Raw genomic sequence first — 19,680 nt, 5'->3', positions numbered from 1 at the left:
GCAACGAGAGCATCGGGTGCCATAGATAAGGTGTTAACAGCGACGCGTCCAAGGTGAACAACGTCGCGTTGATTTCGCGGCGTGCAACTTCCATCCGAGAGATCCTGCGCTCGATAAATTATGCAATGCGCGTCCGTTACTTTGAAAGCCGGCAAAGATCCGCAGGGTCACGCGACAATGGCCTGGGTAATGTTATTCCGTCTCGTAGACCGCGGCACTCGTAACATACCGTGCCGAATACGGGAGAACCGTCATCCGTTTGAAGAAAAAAATAAAACAATTCTGTTTAAGAGTTTAACATTCTCGGCGAGTGTCTTTCATAATCAAAGTGTCTTCGTTGGTCGCTAGCTATAGCTTATTATCCATACCCATCATCGGGTAGGGGGAATAAGGTTGTAAAATGAATATTCGAATATTATCTACGTTCGTTAAGAGCTTTCACCTCGCTCGTTTCTAAACGTTATCGTCCAGCCGAGTCCTCCATCTGCAGTCTCGACTCACGAAAGACGAGATGCAACAGCAGTTTACCTGACAACGCGTCACGATTCCTTTCTTTCGAAGGACGAGTCTGGGCTGGGTGAACGACTGAAAAACCGGAATATTTCGCACGCATAACCGGGATGGCATGCTCGAGCTTATCGATTACTCGCCAGGCTGTGTTAGGTACGTGCCTGCGCGCGGCACCGCTGTCACAGGTACCGTGGCAAGCTAGGCGTGCCTATGCACGATGCACGCGCGTTTATGTACCTGTACGCCGACTGCTCCTGCATATTCATCGCGTTCCCAGCAAATTCTACCCGATACATTCGCCGAGCCGCTTCAAACCGTAAGCGATCTCCTTTTCGTTTTTTTTCATCCTCCCATACCGGTTGCACTATGGCGAAAGAGAACGTAGCAAGGTTCAACTATTCGAATAAGAATTCCTCATTTTTTCGCCTGTCCCGAGAATCCGATCCCAGGATCAGCCTGTACATCCGCCGCGCACCGAAGTCTATCGCGATGTTTACGTAAAGATACGTTCCGTCGAGCAAGTAAACGGGAGGAAAATAAAGGAACGAGGTCGAATACCAAAGGAAAAGAAGGCTCGAATAAAAGTTTCGTAAGCGTATATCTGCGCTCGAGGTGGAAAGAAACTGGTGGGAGAGGGTATCGTGGGGGAGGACGAGGGAGGTCGAACCTCCTCTGAGGATGGAGATTTAGCCCTCTCTAAGTAGAAGTCTGGAGTCCAGCACGCGGCTACACCAGAAGGTCAACGCACCTCAGCCAAGGACACATTCTAGACCCACACAGAGGGCTTCCTTGTGTGAGCGTGGAGGCGCGAGCAGCCGAGCAGGCAGACGGACCCGCCTCGCAGCCACGCACGTTGCACTCGCCGATTCTACGCAACCCGTTCACCTAAACTACCAATCAATCGTCGAAACTCAATTGGACGCATTGAAAAAAATCTCACCTTTCGTAGGTGTTGATAATTAATAAGTTACTCGATTTAAACGTATCTGGCGTAAAATCCGTTAACTCCGGCCCCGATACGGGATGCCTTTGAAACGGTTGAGGTATTGATCTTTCACAGAGTCGCGTATTCCAACGGAAGGCCAACCTTCGTTACGGTGATACCACGCTTAATTGATAATTGGCCGCATCGAGGTGCATCGTAAATTAACTGCATCGGCTGATCGCGTCAAAGGTACCCGGTGTTGCTGCAAAGCGAAAGCAACGCGGATACTCCGATCGTCGGTGTTTGGGGAGAAAACGAGGCACCTTGGAAAATGTTATTCGTACAATATGGTAGCGATTCTATCGTAGAGAAAGGGTCCGACCTAACAGAGCCTTTCGTTCGAGGCTCGTCCATTCTCCGTGTCGCTCCGTGAATTCCAGCCGAGCCATGGGTTCCCCTCTGATGATACTTTCCGTATTCCACGCCAGAGGGAACATCTAAATCATCAATTTTCTCGCCAATCATAACACGTGGGACCAATTTTGAAACGTCCTCTATCTTCCTTCCTAAACCTTTTCCTACGGAAACCGGCGCGGCGCAACGGAAATTCCTCGGTCGACGGAATGCCGGTTAGCCTCGGTTCTACTCGTTCGACTGGTTGAAATGAGATCGGGATGGGTGGTGGCGCGCGTCTGCGCCCCTTCCGTCCGAAGGGGTGCGATTTCCGCTCGAAACGGCGAACGCATGCGCGACGTACGCGCTTTCAACCCCGTTATTCGCGACACGCTCTCCCTGTCCCTGTCCCTTTCCCTTTCCATGGACTCGCGTACCAAGGTTCTTTAACCCGCGCGTGCTCGTGTATGCGCAAGCCGGCCAACTGACCCCGACGTGAACCGCGGTGACGTTAACCGAGGTTAAGAGCCGCGGGGAACGGAGGAGGATGCCTAGCGTACAGAGAAAGAAAGGGGAAGGGTCTTCCTGGGAACTCACACCCGGTCATCCTTTCGAGCTGCGCCATTGGACGACTCTGTCCAAAGACAAATACTATAACCCAAGTTTCCGTTTCGTGCGTTCGTTCAAATCGCCGCGGGGCATTTTCAAAATTTTTCTTTGTTTCATTCAGTTGTTGAAAACTCTTTCATAATAATGTAACACCTAGCCAACTTTTCAATGAGACTAACTATTAAATTAGAGGAGATAAGTCCTAAAATTTGAAAATGTAAGAAGGACACTTTGGAAGGAAATGAAAAAGAAGATTCGAAAGGAAGAAAATCTATCGTAGAACGTGCAGAGTTTGGAAGAGGGTTGTCTTGGTTGCGGTGCACGCGCGGCCAAGAGGACCAGCTCTGGGTAGAGACAGAGGGGCGAAGGAGGAAGGCGCGAGAGCGGGACGGATAGACGAAGCAGTCAGGTCCATATCCTGGGTTCGAAGCCCGAAGCCCGAAGCCCTTGCCGGTCTTGCTCCTCTTCTTCTTCGTTACCTCTTTCTCGCACTCTCTGCGCGCGGATCGTTCGCCTGCCGGTCGTCTTCTCTTCGTCGTTGCTCTGCCGGGGTAATTGCACCCTACCAAGGCCGACAGCTGATGCAGCCACCAGCAACACACCGATCGTGCCGATGCACAGCTGTGTGGACGACCGGAGCGAACGCGTTTCCTTGCCTGTGTGTTCCTCTGTTCACCGTGTACGTGTCTGTGTGTTGACGTGCGCACGCGCTTATGGGGTCTTCCACGTACACAGTGTGCACGGACGAACCTCTTCTCTCCTTCCTTCTCTCACTCACTTCGGAGGATTCTAGCTCAGGTAGAGAAGCCACGGACAAAGTGTACGCGCGCAGCCGGAAGGAGTAGTGGGGAAGAGAACTTACCCACGACGCGGTAAACACCAGCCCGCCATCTTTAAACACCCCGAGACATCCGCCACTGTATTCTGGGAGCCTGGATCCTAGCCGATTAGCGTTGAAACTGATACAGCTTTTACATTATTTTACATTCTTTCCCGTCCGTACCGGTGTCCGGTGAATTATGAACTGGGGATGTTCGAGGCTGAAAAAGTCGCTCGACGACAGAACTACTAGCTAATTATCAGGAATTTTATACGTTACGATAAGGATCGAACCACGGTGCGTTGCGATCCCGCGAGAAACGAGCTCGTTCGTTCTGTTGGAAACATTCCCGATGATTCGCTGATAATCTGGTCGCAAATTGCTTACGGGAAACGAGGATCCTGCCTGTTCACGCCGTCCATACTCGACTCGGTGAGAGGAAAACGCGACGGCAACGAACAACGTGCTCTTTTTCTCAGTCGTTTAGATAAAGCAGAGGAATATAACGTTGGCGTGCTACGAATTGCTCGATTCGGCCAGGGTAGAAAATTATTTCAAGTTAGTGGGATCGATCGCACGGCTCGACCATATGGCAGGGGATTCAGCATTGGAAACGCGTTCTTCCTCTTTCCAGGGTCGCGGCATTAACGAGCACGCGTGCCGCTATTGAAAACACGCCTCGGGCCTCGCAGATGCTCCTCACGGGCCTCCGCAGAAACAGCTGTCCGTTGAAAACCGCCCTTTCGGTTTCTCGGACACTGCTGTCGTTCTATCGAATCCTCGCGTCCGAGTCATCATTGCTAATAAAATCGAACAGAGACAAAGGGGAATGGAAAGAGCTCCGCAACTTTCAATCGTTCCATGACCGCAGAAAGCGATGGAGATATAAAAAAAGAGCAAGAGAGGATGGTTTCGTTGATGACGATCAAACGATCGTCCAGGGAAATCGAGGGGGACTACCGCAACGGGGGAACCGTTCTATTTAATGGTTCGATTAAAAAGCAACAGAAGAGACACGGGATCATCGTCAATTTTTGCGTGTCATCTGCAAAAATCAACTTTTGCGGCTATCCTTGATCCGGGAGCAGATAAAAGATAGAAGGATACGGAATACAGGATGTTGCAAAAGTTACGAGAGACGATAAGGATAGCCGTTGCCGATAGGAAAGGTGCGTTGCGTGGGCAGGAACGCGTGAAAACGACAAACGACAGCCAGGTTTAGGGTCAGGTTTTTCGGTCCGTGAAATCCCCTGGTGAACACCGCGAACGAGCATTCCTCGAATCTTTTCGTGGCCCTTCGTTCCATTCAAGCGGCCATTGTGCTACGCTCCGATGATTCTCGACGGTCTTCTCTTGCCTCCCTCGCTTCATCCTTTCTCCCCCCTTATTCCATTCTCCAACCCTCCCTTTTATCATTTCCCTCGCTTCTTCCAGCCAACGGGCCTCGCTCCAACGGTTTCCACCTAGTAAATACTCTCGCTGCATGAATACGGGCTCGACATCCAAGCCGTGGCTAATTCTTCTCTCGAGTTTTTCATCGAGACGTTTCATTCCTCTAAAATGGAACACCCGCAGCGTTTCAGCCAACCTTTCCTCTACGATAGGATTTTTTCAGCTTTCCCAACGATACGAACGGCCACGAACGATGCTTCAATTTTGGGAGAGAAATTTCTTTTTTCTTTTTTTTTGATTTTTCAGTTTGAAGATGACGGAGTGCCAGTGGAAGGTCTTGCGATAGAGGAGGAACAAAGGGTGCTCTCGCCGGTGCTCGGTGAAGAGGGAAGGGATGAAGGAAGAATAGGAGAGAATAAGGCGGCAGCCACGCGACCTACATTCCACCGACAGGTGAGGCTCGCACCTCGAGAAAGGAACCGAATCGACCCTTGCCCACGTACCTTCTTCGGTATATGTAAGCTCTTCCGCGATATGTAGTACAAGAGGGAACACGAGGAGGTACACGGTGATTCCACTCGAGAAAATTAAATATTTCTATTCTGAAAAATAGCGATAGGCTATTTACAAGATCGAAGTTCGCGACTTACTTTAGATTTAGAAAGAAACGCAAGCATTAAAGGTGTAAATGTTTTCCTGTCGCTGATAGAATGAAAATAGTAATGCTATCCTTGGAAAACACGCGTAAATGGCTATTCTTCGAAGGTGAATCATCGTTTGCGATTAGTTTCACTGCTGCGTTGATTTTTCCCCCGATACCCGTACAACAGATAAAACGATCGCCGTTGTTTGCTCGATTAGATTAAAGTAATCTAACGGTTGATAATGGGGTCCCTTGCCGGAAATCGTCGCGAGTTTCCGGTCACGTCCTTGCGCACTTTCGTCGTCGCTTTCCTTCGGAAAATTCTAACGCCTCGAGCTGCGTCACAAGGAGAAAAACAAGGACGAGATCTATTAATTGGCGACAACGAGCCGTTAATTAATGAACCTTCTTCCACCGAAGTTGGTATTTTCTTTCCCGGCGACGTAATTATCACGCTTCGTTAAAGTTGCCCCTTGGTTTCGAGAAATCGGGCCAATGGAAACCGATCGATACGCCGTCCACGATTAGCCCACGCTGAAAATTTTGAGAATTTGTCGTCGCAACTTGCAAAGTTATCCATTTTTGGTGTTTCTCAAAACTTTCAGACTATCCCTTTCCATTTTCGTGTTCAATTTCTTGGACGAATCGAGGAGGCGGACTTGCAAATTGAATCCGCGACCTCGATCATTTTTAATAGCAATTATCCCGCGACGGATTTGTGCTGCCGTACGTCACGCGGACCTATCATTATTACCTACCGTGATTTACAAGCGCGAGTTGACGGCGACCTCGCGCGATATACCGTGTGTTCGCGTGCTTAGAGCTGACCTCGCGACTAGATGCAGTCTCGTAGTTCAAGGTATCGATAACGCGAGAAAACTTCTTTTTTCTTTTCTTTTTTTTTTTTTTTCTCTACCGGTTAGTAAAACTCGAGTCGTCAAGCCGTTTCCTATCTAGCGTAAGTGAAAACCGGTCGCGTTTCGTATCACCCGTTGGATAATTCATGCGTTACATCCATAAATCAACGGTTATCGATACAGCCGGCTTATCAACCGCGATGAACAAACGTCACCGCTCAATCGCGTGGAAGAAAGCTCGTGTACAATAACCCGCGAAGATTAGAAGGTCGAGGAGATAACAATGTTGGCCTTTGTCTTTCGCTTCTACTACTCGACTCGCGTAAGAATTCCTACCGAACTGTGTACTTTTCAAACTGTGGGAATAAAAATAAAAACGATTTGTCACCGTGTCAACGATTCAAGGTCCAAGGGTTAAATCAAGATTGAAATCTCAAAATCTTAATAATATCTAACGATCGACTCACTTGGATCTTCGTTTCATGATTCTCTCCTTGAAGATAAACGTTCACGTCCACTGGACACACAGTTTTGTACGCGATTATCGAACGATTATACCAAGTGATTGGGCTAAAACAGCCGCGTGTCAAGCACACTCGTGTTCCATTCTAAAGACTCGAAGAAACTGACCCCCACGTGGTGTCGTCGAGAAACGATACGAACCACAGTGGCAGAGCTTTATTTTTGTCCTCGCCTACGCATCGAACCTACCCCATGGACTCGACGACCATCTCCCTTCGTAATTATCACACAATCGCCCTTTCTTACTAGCGGACTTTACGAAAACTCGTAATATTCATTATTTAAACTACTTCTCACAAAAACTACATTAAAAAGCATCATTTTTTCTCGCGGAGATAAGACAGAAAAGAAAAACGAACGAAGGAAAAACTTACTTACGTAAAGATTACCAAACGAGGATCGATTAAATTGCTACGTACCTGAAACAGAAAAAGAAAAGATTGCGATTAATATATAATTACAGCGGCAACTTACTTAATTACTTAAGCATCACTTCGAATTAATATACTGTCGTGCAATCGCACGAGGAGAGCCGTTAAAGTGTTTGCCTCGTCGATGAAGGTAAAACGATCGTGATAAACAGATAGGATCTTTCAGCGTCGAACGCTCGTTAAACGGACATAGAATCGATCGAGATTGCAAAACATCACGAAGATGCTGCTAATCCCTTCTAAAAGGAAGAAAATCTAGGTAGAACCCAAGATCCGTTCGAATCGCGAAGGATAGTGCCTCGATTCCGTTGAATCCGTCGATCCTGGAATTTTCTAACTGACGAAACCGTGTCCACGGAGCTTTCGTCAGCGATTCGAGGCGTCGATAGCTGTCCCTTCGACGAGGAACAGGTGAAACGTAGAGCAATTCGATGCTCTTAGGGCAGTTATATCAGCAGCATGGAAGTGGGTGAGAAAATCTTGACAAATGTCAAACGTCAGGCGTTGGAAAGAAAAGTAACGGTGAAAGAATAGAAAAGAACGTGGGCGGTCTTCCTACTCCTCTTAATGACTCCTGATGTCATTGCTCAACGCTAATCCCGAGGGCAGCCAACTTGCCAGGATTTACTATATCCTCTATCCTTTATCTATTCCCGAAAGCACGTAGAAAAATCTATCGATACGTAAAAGCTGGAGGAGCAGCCGAGAAGCTCTCCTGAGATGACATTTCATGGCTCTCGCTTTCCAACGCTAGCCTTTGTGCAACGACTTGCATTTACTCTAGCCTTGTGCCTAATGACGCGGCTGCAGAGGGAGAACGTTTCTTCTCACAGTTGCGCGGCTGAAACAATGAATCACGGTGTTCGCGCACCTTCTCGTACCTGCGATCCTTTCGTCGAAGCGCACGTGGCCCCGTGGAACACACGTGTACACATCCCGGAAACCTTCTCGCTTACTTCGAACGCGACACGATTAACCTGCAACTTGCCACTGTGTAAAGATGAATTTCACGGTTATGCTACCAGAAAATTCATCATAGCTTTTCCGCATGCAGACCGTTCAGAATCTGATGAAGATAAGAATGTTGACTAAAATTTTAGATACCGTTCAAAGTTCTAAGCACAGTTTGCATCGGCAGTGTAAATGGGTCTGTATTAATTAGGCCAGCTAATTAACTCGGTTTTACTACTCCACTAACCACTCGGCCAATCGTTTACATGGAAGAACGAGCCGTGAATTAAATCTCTGCACTCGTACAAGGCCATTTTTACATAATCTTTTGCCGAGCCGCCGCGAACCGTCACGAATCGTTGCCAGGAGGTGTAAACGCGTTTGCATAATCGACAACCTTCGCGCAGGTATTGTTTAGCGATCGAACATGAACAGGCAAAAAATAAACACATATGTATTTCGAGCAAAACGAATTAAAAGAAATGAAAACGAATGAAAACGATTCGAACGAACGGGTATAACAATGAAGAATCTTTCGTTCGACCTAGAAGCATCGATTCTATAAAGGTTCGCGGCGTTTGTCAGCACCTTGAAAATTATAGTCACGGTTCCTTGATTCCGCGTCGATCGTTGCATTCGTTATCCATACGACGATAGACCTTGACGTTTACAGTCACGCGTCTCAGCGAAGGCTACGCGTCGTTTCTTTTTTCTCACATTTTTCTAACCTCTAAAAAGAGCCTGAATAAAACACATTGTTCCTGAAGAGGTTAATTCGCGAGAGGGAATTTGCAGGAAACGGATAGGTGATCCTGAAAATGGCAAAAACGAAAATCTCCCTCCGGTTGTTGGAAACAGAGAGGGCGAAATTAAGGGAAGAAGGATCGGTGAATTATGCAGGGACACCCCCTCGAAGAAGGTAGAAACAGGGAAGGTGAGACGAACAACGCGTGAAACCACCCTCGAAGAAAGCTTCTTCCTCTTATACCCTTCCTTCCTGTTCCGCCACTTTTCCTTTTCTTCTTTTCTTTTTCATTTCGCGCCACTCCCGGGAGTCTAGCATAAATATGTAAATACAGAAGAGAGCACGAGCCGATCCGTGGCGAGAGAAGAAGACTATGTCGTGTTTCTCGTACGGCTCGGTGATAATAATTTATGATAATTCCCGGATAATAATTCGTGCAGGATGTGGTCGGTAGGAATGGAAGAAAAGAAGAGGCCGGAACGAAAATGGCCACGATAAAAGGTTCGGCTAATTTACCCGCTTTTGTCATGGAGATTCGACGGAAGAATGGCCAACAGAAGGAAAGCGATCGTGCGAGGTTACGTAGAACGCTGGAATGGCGAGGAGTCTTTACATCCGGTGTGTCGACAATCGCGTTTCGAAAAGTAAAACGTTCACTTTGATCATACATCTCGTAAATCTACGAATTATTTGATGATACGAAGAATTATCTCGGTTAATCGCGAGAAGGTAAAGTAAAAAAGGTAAAGGAAGGTAAGCAAGGTGCGTGGCAGCGAAGGAAAAAGGAATTACAAATGTCAGCGGTATGTACATCCCGCTAGTAGACGTAAGACAACGTCTCGATTAAGCAGGTATATCATGGCAAGTGGTGTTTGCGACCGGCTCGCATGCAGGTAAAGTCTGATGCGTCGCAGCTGACCCGACCACTCGGACCCAGCCTTAATCGTTATCGTTAGCTCGTAATCGGTAATTACAGGTGGCACCGAGCGAAACCACCTGTTGTTACTTATGTACGACAAGTTTATAAGTGGTGCCGTACGCGAGCACCCCTTGCCCGAGCTGCCAAGAATTTCGCGAAAAAGAAGGGAAAGTTTTTCACCAGCCACAGACCTGGCAGGAGCGGAAATGAAGAAATTCAAGCGTCGAGATCCGGAGGAGCTTGGAAAAATAATTGCTTTCGCGAGATGATGAGAAAACGTCCGGTACGTATTCGAAACAAAGGAACCGCTTTCGTCCCGGTGTCAAACGTGTATTTGTTCGATGAATCAGCCAGGTATTTTCAAAAGCGAGAAGTTATTCGAATCACAGCAAAAAGTTAATTACGATTTTAAAAATACATTGTCCGCGAGGGGTCATTCGAGTACGAAGTGTTAATGATATAAAATAGTTTCGATCGGAAACAATGCACCGTTTTTAATGATGCACCTAACGGGCCAGCATACCGGAAGTGGTGAGAGGGTCACGTTTGTTCATGGCCGCAATCGCGCGAAATTAATTCCGTTTCCGGTTGTCGCGACGACCAATTACGACGAGCTTTCGATCGCTAAGGCGAATCAACTCGGAACGGGACAACGGCTTCAGGAATATTCGTTTACACTCGAATGTTAATAGGCGCATTTAGCAAGACTGGCCGATTTATCGGGGAGATAATTCCCAGGCGCAACGAGTAAATCAACGCTTTAATAACTTCCTCTCCATTAAGGAATTATCTGAAAGAAAAGCTTCCAGATTGACGAGGGAACGATCGATCTTTATACCAGTGTAATACAGTTTCTTAGAGATTACTTGTCGAGGCTGTTTTTCTACTTCATCTTTTTCTTCTATCACCTCTAAAGAACTTGTTCTTGTAAAGCAAGAACGTCGTTTTATATCGCGTCAATGGATCTTTAGATATCCTTTCCGTAATGTACTTTCCGATGACCGAACAGTTATTTGAAAATTATTACGTCGAGATTCTGCTAATTATTCTCAGCGTCGTTTGCGCAATTAACAGTGGTAATAACCGGGATGCTGGTTCAAGAACGGAATCGCGGAAGAACGAAGGAAAAACGGGTTGGAGCGATCCGTGGAGATAGTTGGCGAGGTGCAGTCAGATAGAAGAAGGGTTTGGCTGGAAGGTGGCGCAAAAGTGTGGTAGAAGCGGGTCGGACAGAAGGGCGGAAGAAGGGCGGAAGAAAGGCGGAGAAGAGGCAGAGGAGACAGACCGTCGTGAGTGGAGGTGGAAAAGGGTGCTCGTGATATCTCGCTTCCGCACCCTTCCGCCAACAAAGTAGCACACCTATCGCCTGAAGGGTACTTCTCCTTCTTTTTTTCACCATCCCTCTCGCCAGCCATCCTAGCCGGGCCCCTCTACCATCGTTTGCCATCGTTTCCCGATCCCACTACCTTCTCTACTCCCTTCCGACTCTCTCCTTTTCATCCCCTGTCTAGCTTTCTCATTCTATTCTCTTCCTTCTTCCTACCTTCGTCTCGAGATACACACCTCCAATCTCGGAACCGTGGCTATGCTTCGACTCTCGTCGCCAGAGGGTGCGTACCAAGTCAAAATTCTTGATAGTACTTGCTTGACCCTTTTCTTACGCAACCCTTCTGTTCCTTAAGCCCTTTTCAAATCGGTTGTTGCGACAATTTCTAATCGAATAATCCCTGTCTAAGGTATCGGTTCATTAGATTGCCGTCATCTCCGGTTAACGGGACAAAGATTAACTATCACCGAGGGAATAATTGAGCGAATCCTGAAAATCCTTGAGTGAAAAACACGTCTGACGAGTGTAAAAATAAATTTCTCGGTCGATTCATGGCGGAGAAGCGAGTGGAATCTAAGCGGAAACAAGCTGTGCTCGCAAACTCGCGACGGAGCGAATCGAACGAACATCGCTACCGTTCCATCTACTTCTCTCCCCGTCCGCGTCCCTCTTTTCTTTCCTGTTCCTCTCTCCCGCTCTCTGCCCTATTTCCCTCCGCCACGATCGTGTTCTCTCTCTGTTTCCCGGTCCGCTTCCCTCTTCGAGGCTGTCTCTCGCGCGCACGTACACACGCGACCGAGCACTCTCGTCGAGAACCCCACGATACCGTTCCCGACCTGGTCGATACGTCTAGTACACCGCCCCTCACCGTACCACCCACCCCCTCGCCCTTCCCCAAGCCTCGAACGAGAAACGTTCTCACCACCTCTTCCATCCCTTCGGCTCGTAACGCCTGTTCTCTCGCGTGTACCAACGTACAGACACTTCACTACCACACTTCGACCGAGCGGAAAGATGTTGCTTTCCAGTGACTTTCGTATCCTCCGTCATGTGCCCTCTTAATCGACACAGATTCGAGCCGCGAGCAATCGATAGCCCGCTTCGACGGCTTCGCGACCGTCTCGAGCCCTTCCGAGCGGCGACATTCAATAGAGCTACTCGAAACTCAGATCGCTATTCTATCGATTCAACTTTGACAGGTTGACACTTTACGCTATCTCAGGAATTTTCTTGTATGAACGAACATCGACGACCTTATTGTTAGACACGAAGATTCTTAAGCCTCGATTCTTTCCCCCCCGTTCGTAATAAAATAAGAAAGCGAATATTCGTAGATCGCTGTTACGTCGAGAGGGGTTAATAACCTTTACAAGCACCAAGGGAGATCCTCTTGGAGCGAATAACTTTACGGTCGTTTGAACGAGAAACAACAATCTGTTCCAGTCGAGACGCTACTGCAAATCCAATATCGAGAAAGGACGAAGAAAGTTTGCCGGTGGGTCAGGTAGTGTGCTTCAGCAGAAGAGGTAGCTGAAGGGAAGGAAAGGAGAGGTTGCCGGCCTTCCGCTCCCTCACAGTATTTCCATATTTCAAGGGATCCCGTGACGATAATACCAGCACCGGAGTCCTTCGACTTTATTTTCCTTCGGCCTATTCGATATTGCCGGCGCGGCATCGAGGGCCTGCCGACGACACGTCGCTCGTTTCGAAACGAGCCTGAAAAACGAGGAAACTTCGATTCCCGGCTTCCTTTGGGAATAACCATCAGACTACAGCCCAGTAACTCGCACTGTGTGAACACGCCTTTTTTTCCTTCCGTTTTCCTTCCAAACGCCCCAATAATTTCACGCGTTAACTACCCTAAGGGTTACCGATGACTGACAACTTCGATTTAATTGCTACTTTACCAATAATTATCCCGTTAAGCACCGCGGTAAAAACGGATGCACGCAACGCCCTGTAATTAGGTATTACCTGGAACACGATCGTTTCATTTTGTAATTTAAATGTTCAACTTGCTAATTTGAAAGTTTAATTCGTGTTGCTACGATTCTTCGCTGTTTTACCAAAGATCGAGGGAAATCGAGATACTTCCATCCATCTTCAGTTATTCCCTCTAATAAAAAGGAACCCGTCAGACAGGGATCTAGCAAATTGTTTTTTTACGACTTTATTTATACAAGGGGTGGAACAGGATGTCCTTCGAGGGTCGAAATGAACCCACGTTACCTTTTCCTGGGGAAATGAACTTGCACTATTGACGATAGAATCGAAATGCTGTCCTCTGTTTTTGAAATGAATTTTTAAATATAACGCTTAAACCTGCTATTTCAGAAGTGACCTAATTAAATTTATAGCGTCTGTCACCGGTGATGGACGCGACGGCGACGGTTTTAAATATAAAACGCGATTTTATCAGAGCCTATTTAATAATTTGTATCAAGACAGAGATTATCGAAGGCACTCGAAGTATGCCAAGATAATTTAATTAAAAGTAATTGGTGGTTTGAAAAATTGATCCTCAAGCTTTCTCTCCGCTACAATAGAGACATAATATAATGATTTCGCGATGCAAATAAGTGGAGGTTAAAATTCCTATCTTAAGCGGTATCTGATCGTCTTCCCTCCGCCCTGGATACACAACGAACCTTGGCAAACATTCGACGAATTTGCTTATCGGTTCGGTAGACGAGCTGCAAATGCGATCACGAGAAAGCAATTAACGAAGAAGAACGTCGCTCCTCCTTAATTTCGTGCGTGCGTGCGTGCATACGAAAAGTACGAAAACGAAACACGCCAGGAAACCGGCGGTTTAGATAAGATCTAGACGAGGGCCCAAGTACATCCCCTAAGTCGTTACATCCCATAAAACGTACCCCCGCGCGCAATAACCGACACTGACCCTACCTTAGCCCTCCTTCCTTCCTTTCTTTTATCCACCGTGATTTCATCGCCTTCGAACACATGTACAGTTATTTGACAAGTTATTTTTCATATAGACCTCTCCGATTAACCGTTTCGCTATTATAGGATACGTCAATGCGTTAAGAAGACTGGCGAAGAAATTTGTATTATGGATCACGATTATTGAAAGTCAACGACCTCTTTCCTTTTACCTGCGTTCATATATAATTTTCTGATCATAATTCCGATAAATATCGATGCACATATAATTCGTCGGGATGCAGTGAATCGTCTCCTATTAAAATTCTACACGACCTCCGTCGTGGACGCATGTACCGGGCATAAATCCTACCGGTTTCTTACCACCGTCACAACTGGATCCCGTGTCCAATTACGAAATTACCTGTCGATTAATCGAAATCGATCGGCTGAACAATTTATCTTCGCGACGCTCCGCTTGAGAAAAACAATAAATCCCATCGAGGAGGAAACGCGAAGGAGAATACTCGTTCACTCCGTAAAAGTAACTCGTCGCAGGCATCTGCTGTAAGCGGGATTCGATAAAGAAGGCGAAATCCGTTGGAGTCTGTTACGTCGAAACAGAAGCGAGCAATTTTCTGCGCCAGATGCGATCCCGGCGAATTTGCATAAACGAAAACACTGGGAAAGGACGAAGTTAATTGGCGCGAACCAGAGCTGGCTCCGAGTGTTTACGAGTAAACTGGGATGGCTCGGAAATCGACGCTAAAAGGACGAACTATGTGACAGCTGTTACTTCGGTGACGAGCCCGCAGGTAATGCCCGCACCTTTATCTCTCGATCTTCGATCGGATCCATCGACTAGCAAACGCGTCGCGTCGCGATCAAAAGAGAAGGGAGACATAGTGGTTGTTGCAATCGGCCGAGCTATTTATGGAAACGATGCGCCAATTAAATTACTTCATTGTGCAGCGCTGGTCGAGCATATCCGTGGAGAAGAAGAAGAAATAGGCGTCGTCGTTCGTTATCGTGGCATGCGGTGGGCCGCCAACAGCAGTCGTGACATTTCCTCCAGCTGTTCGTGCGACTCGCGCGGCCAGATCCACCGCCGATAGATGGCTACGCGGTGATCGAAGCCCGATAATCCTGCCAGACAGACTCCCAAGTGCCAGCTGCTCGACGCATCATCGAGAAATTATAATTCCATCGAACCGTCCGTGTACAACCACCGCGACATACTGGTACCAGCGGAAAAGGGAATCGTGTAAACCGAAAGGTGCTTTTCAAAGACATAAATCGTTCCTCGAAGAAGCTAGCGATACGAAGAAAAAAGATGTTACGGCTCGCTATAAGCATATCTATTATGCAATGCAGCAGCTGTTATCAGTACGGACGAGCGACAGGAAGAAGTTGAAAAGAAACAAGCCCGAGCCTCGGACTTGCTCGATAACAAAGCGGGATAACAACGAAGAGAAGCGACTAGCGATAACCCATTGGATCGTCGAGTTTCTACTCGCGACCTCTAATCTTATCCCAAGTCGTTAATCATCGAAGAACGGAAGTCTAGCCAGGCTAATTCGATGCTCGGAAAAGCCGAGTCGCGTTTAATTAGCTTTTCACTTCGCGCGGACTGTAGAATAGTTATCGTCAGAGGAACGAGAGCTGAAAATAAGAGAAGGAGAATGAGAATTTCGAGGTCTAGAATTGCCTTTGATACGAGATCTCGTCGGCGGGTCTTCGTCTCTTGAAAGGACATCTTGATTCCATCTTTTTGCGCTAAAACGCATTTTGGAAGACTCGACGCGAGAATAAACCGCAGGATGTTTCAAAGTAGCTGATACGACTTATTTAAACCAGAGTGGGATTTACTTTTTTGATCTAACAGATGCTATCGAAATATGCCGTCTCTTTTGAAACGTTCTGTACAGAGAACGAAACGAAATCACGAAAGAATTGTAAAGGTTCTACGAAGAACACCGTAGAAAAGAAACTTATCGTGAAAGGATATCTTAGCCAGAAGTACGACAAAAGTACAAAGCCATTCTTGCTCTCGACGTCTACCAAGCCCGAAAGCAGACGCGTTTCTTTTCAATCTACCACGATTCCCTCTTTCGAGACTTTTCCAAGCCAGGAAAGCGCGATTAAACGTCCTCATTGTCGATGGAATTTTTCCAGGGCATCGAATTCGATGTACCAGCCTACTCTTCAATCTCCTCCAACGATCTACGCTCTTTTGTGCTAGCTCGTGACACAGAAAGAACCGAGAACGTCCGCGACAGGGAGAGAGAATTCTCTATCTTAGCAATCTCGTGGCATTTTCGATGTTTCGATGGAAGAAAAGGAATCGCAATTTTTTAAATACACACATTACGCGTTTCGTAATTGTTGCCAGGACGATCCTTGTGCCCGGACGGCATTCTATCCTGAAGGGAGAAAAAAGAGAAGTAAAGGCGAGGACAACGAAGGGGAACGTATAGCTGGCCGAGATTAGTTGCCATGGCGTGGAAGCCACGGGGGTAATGGAGTCCATGATTAGGCCGAGCTTTTAGGAAACCGGCCGAACTCTTTGGAACAGGGCCTCCATTGATCTTAAAAATCGAATTAGACCCCTGTGATCTCCTCGCCCCCTCCGGGCAGACGTGTACTCGTTAATTGTACCACGATTTCCTGTTCCCCTCCAGGCTGAACAACCAAATCCCTAGTATTGTTTCGAACAGCACAAAGAAAACCTACTGGATGACACACAAGAAATCGTAATTATTTTAATTGCGAAATAGCAATGGTGTCGAAATGAATTGTTTCGATGGTGAATAAATGAATAAAAAAAAAAAAAAAAAAAAAACAGAAAAAAAATGTACAGAGCAGAATAAGGGAATAGGGAGAACCTGCCGGTTGGATCGAGGGAGCACCTGCGCGTTTCTCAGACCAGTGACGAGGAAAACGTCAAAGTCACTTTCTTCGTGCTGGTGGAAATCGAGTGGCAGACTTGCTAGATCGCGCGTACACGCTCGCCTCGACAGGCGGAAGGAGCTGAACGGTTCGAACCGCTACTTCAAAGTCTAAGCGAGCTGATTGTTGCTCGATGGGTAGGGAAAAAATGCTTTTCTTGCGCGACGTACCGCTTTATCGAGGAACATGTATGTACTCCGCTTCGAAGGGGGCTCGTAGAAAAACAGAAGAAAACGCGTAAACAATTCAGTCCGCTGGTGAAAAGTGCAATTCGTTGGAAAAACAAACGCGAAATCCCGATGAATCGATCAGCAAATCGTCTAGGTGAAACGAAGGTGACATCCTTTTGCGTACGACAAGTAGCATCGATCGAGTAATTAGCAGCGCGTGTAATAATAAGAACCGGTGTCGTCTTTCACCTTTTTCCACGTCTATCTGATCCACCTTCCCCCGTATCGCTCGACGAAGAAATATCGTTGGCACAGGTAAAAAACGACAGTTCGAGCAGCCGGCAATTGACTAATTAAATCAGTAGCCGCGCAATTTACGATCGTTGTTGTGCAATTATCGATTTACAGCTCGGCGCCATTGTCTGACGATCAACCATTAATTCATTGATTCGGTTTATATTCCAAGTGGAATAAAAAATCATTGTAATGATTCCTATCTATTCGGTTTTTCTCCTTGCCATAAGTGGAAGGAAGTTCACGGTTGCGTTTCATAGACGCATCGAAGAAATTCCAACGATGGGTACTCTCGGGTAACGGATCTTTGCTAGCTTCCGGCTCGCACGTTCCCTCGACAGCTGAACAAGCGTATTTTATGCGTAACGCGTTACGTCCTCGCGCGATACGCCGTCTGCCACGCCTCTCTATCTCTCAGCCTTTTCTTGCATCCGTCGTCGTGTCGTTGCGTAAGCAGCAGCCTGTACTCGATAACGTTTTTTCATTTTTTTTTTTCTTGTAACTCGCTTGTCGTGGCACGTGCTAACAGTCGAAGACCGAAGATCACCATTCCGCTCGCTACCATCCCGTCAGATCCACGCCTCCTCCTTACCGTCTCAGCGTCTTAACCGAGGAAGGGCATCTATTCGCGGAACTGTACGTTCCTCGCGATTTTCTAGTCTGCTGCGTTCCTCGTTTAGAAAAATTGTCTCAACCGTAAAATCGATAATCGCGGCGACACCCCGGTGCCTCGTAATAGCACAGACATCAAAGATCGTCAACTACGAGCATTAAGCTTCGTTCACAACTCGAAAACCGTGAAAAATTCCGAATAATCGGAAAATCTAGATCCTTTTCGATACTTCACGAAGGCGAAAGTGTTCGAGCACTTTTATCGTTCCGAAGATTCTTCATTTTCTTTTTTTTTTTCTGTTTCGCCGGTATCATGGCTGCATGGGAGCCATCACGTGCGGCTCGCATTAAAACGGAAATGCTTTTATGCTTCTCATAGCCGTTTCATCGATCCTCGCCATTTTCCACCCTCCACCCCGTCCCTTTCCAGCCTGAGACTACGAACGCGAACCCTCTGAACACACTCGGTATTAGCGAGAGACGCAAGGCCCGTCAAAAATATGCAAATACCCAGGGAATTACGGCGATCTGTCCAAAATTGATCTTTCGGGATAAGGATTACGATTAATTCCAGTTCCTTCTTCTAACCGGTGATCTCTCGCCCCGTCGAATAAAAATTTGACTTACAGATCAAGATTAAAGCATGTTTTCTCTTCGAAGAGTGCTTGTTCAAAAATGTATAAAAGAGAACAATGAACTAACCACACATAGTCGATATCCTAAATATAAAACACGTTGCCTATAACGGCTCTATTATTGCCCGCTATTCGTAAATCATGAAACAGTTCCAAGACGTCGATGAACTCTTCGCGTTTGATATCAAAATGAAAAAAACTACGAGTGATTTTGAAAACACTGGCTTACGATTCGGTACGGCGCGGACGGCGCGACGAGCGGAGGCATCGAAGGAAGTAGAGTGGCACAATCGGTGCAAAATTAGCTCTGATCTACGTCTGGTCGCATGAGAATACCCGACGCGAGGCGACGCGACGACAGCAAAACCAGAGACGTGGGAAGAGATTGTGTTCGTTCGCTAGGAGTGGGTGCCTATTCATGTATCCCATGCATAGCCAATCAGCAGTCATTAAATTAGCCATCCCCTGCGGTGACATCATCTCCCGTCTCTCACCCTTCGTTGCCTGCAGATTCGACTGACAGAACCACCCTCCGCGCTACAACCCTTTTGTTGCGCCCTCGACAACTAGATGCACCGATACGGTTCCGTTCTCCTCTGCTCGCGACCAGTTCCTATCAAGATTCCACGAAATATTTCACCGATGCAAGAATACGACAGATTTTCAATTTTCTTTGAAAAACTCGACGGAGGTCCAACCCCCCCCCCAAAACGTCTACGTTCCAACAAAAGTCCGGCAGATCGTGATTAATAAAGACAAGGAGAAAAGAAAAGCTGGAGAACAGGGTAGGAGAGATCAGCGTATCTGGACAAAGGGTCGCGCGCGTACACGCTGCATGACGCATGACTCACGCGTGCAACACGCGACTCCCCTCAAACGAATCCACGCGTTCGCATCGTGGACCATGCTTTCCTCGTCGACAGACGCAAGGGATGAGGGAGAATGAAACGAGAAGATGGACGCGAGATGAGAGAGCGGGATAGCGGGGAAAAAAAACTGAATTAGGGACGAGGGATCTAGAACTAACGATGGTCACCGGTAGCTAAACGCAACCCTTTGAGGATCTTCTCGGCTCCGTAAGCCGATGTGACGA

At 47.1% G+C, this 19,680-nt stretch overlaps 1 protein-coding gene across 1 annotated transcript in view; it reads right to left on the bottom strand.

Moving 5' to 3' along the window:
* jing (AE binding protein 2 jing) overlaps window positions 1-19,680 on the bottom strand; it is a 63,670-nt gene that overhangs the window by 31,830 nt on the left and 12,160 nt on the right. The gene's annotated exons all lie outside the window — the stretch shown is intronic.

This window comes from Osmia lignaria, chromosome 15 (assembly GCF_051020975.1).
Source record: "Osmia lignaria lignaria isolate PbOS001 chromosome 15, iyOsmLign1, whole genome shotgun sequence".
NCBI lineage: Eukaryota > Metazoa > Arthropoda > Insecta > Hymenoptera > Megachilidae > Osmia > Osmia lignaria.
This window is presented reverse-complemented; position numbering and strand designations above follow the sequence as displayed.